General features: G+C 32.9%; 1 protein-coding gene across 1 annotated transcript in view; it reads right to left on the bottom strand.

Moving 5' to 3' along the window:
* Positions 1-507, bottom strand: part of LOC119594721 (mitochondrial proton/calcium exchanger protein-like) — a gene marked incomplete in the record, with an annotated part of 38,055 nt that overhangs the window by 10,348 nt on the left and 27,200 nt on the right.

Genomic DNA, 507 nt, shown 5'->3' with positions numbered 1-507 from the left:
ATGTAGTATCTGAAATATTTAAGAAGTTGATTGGGTCATACATAAGATTCCTCACAGTTTAGAATAAGATCTGTACTTCAATACAATACTGGTAATAAATATGAAAATTACAGTGGTTTCAAGCATTACTACTTAAGAAAGGATATTAACATAAAAAAAACAAAGTCCATAATAATTTAAGGGAATTCCATTAATAAGCCCGACAGAAATGAAAAAGACCAACATAGACCAAAACGGGGAAGTAGAATACATTTGCGTAAGCTAGACCTATCTCACATCATTATCTAAATGATAAAACTCTATACATAGAAAGTATGTACCCAGGAGGTAACATGCTAAAGAGATCAGTCACTGCCATTATTAGAAATTGATCTACTGTAACCGTCCCTTTGAGAATCATGCCTCCCCTTAGATAAGGCGTATATTCATAGCTTTTATCTGCCATATCGTGATATGAGATAAGCTTAATCTGGCCTGTACTAATCGTGGATTAGTATTCAAAAACAA

The sequence above is a fragment of the Penaeus monodon genome, chromosome 34 (genome assembly GCF_015228065.2).
Source record: "Penaeus monodon isolate SGIC_2016 chromosome 34, NSTDA_Pmon_1, whole genome shotgun sequence".
Taxonomy (NCBI): domain Eukaryota; kingdom Metazoa; phylum Arthropoda; class Malacostraca; order Decapoda; family Penaeidae; genus Penaeus; species Penaeus monodon.
Note: the sequence above shows the minus strand (reverse complement) of the source record. Positions and strands in the feature narration are given on the sequence as shown.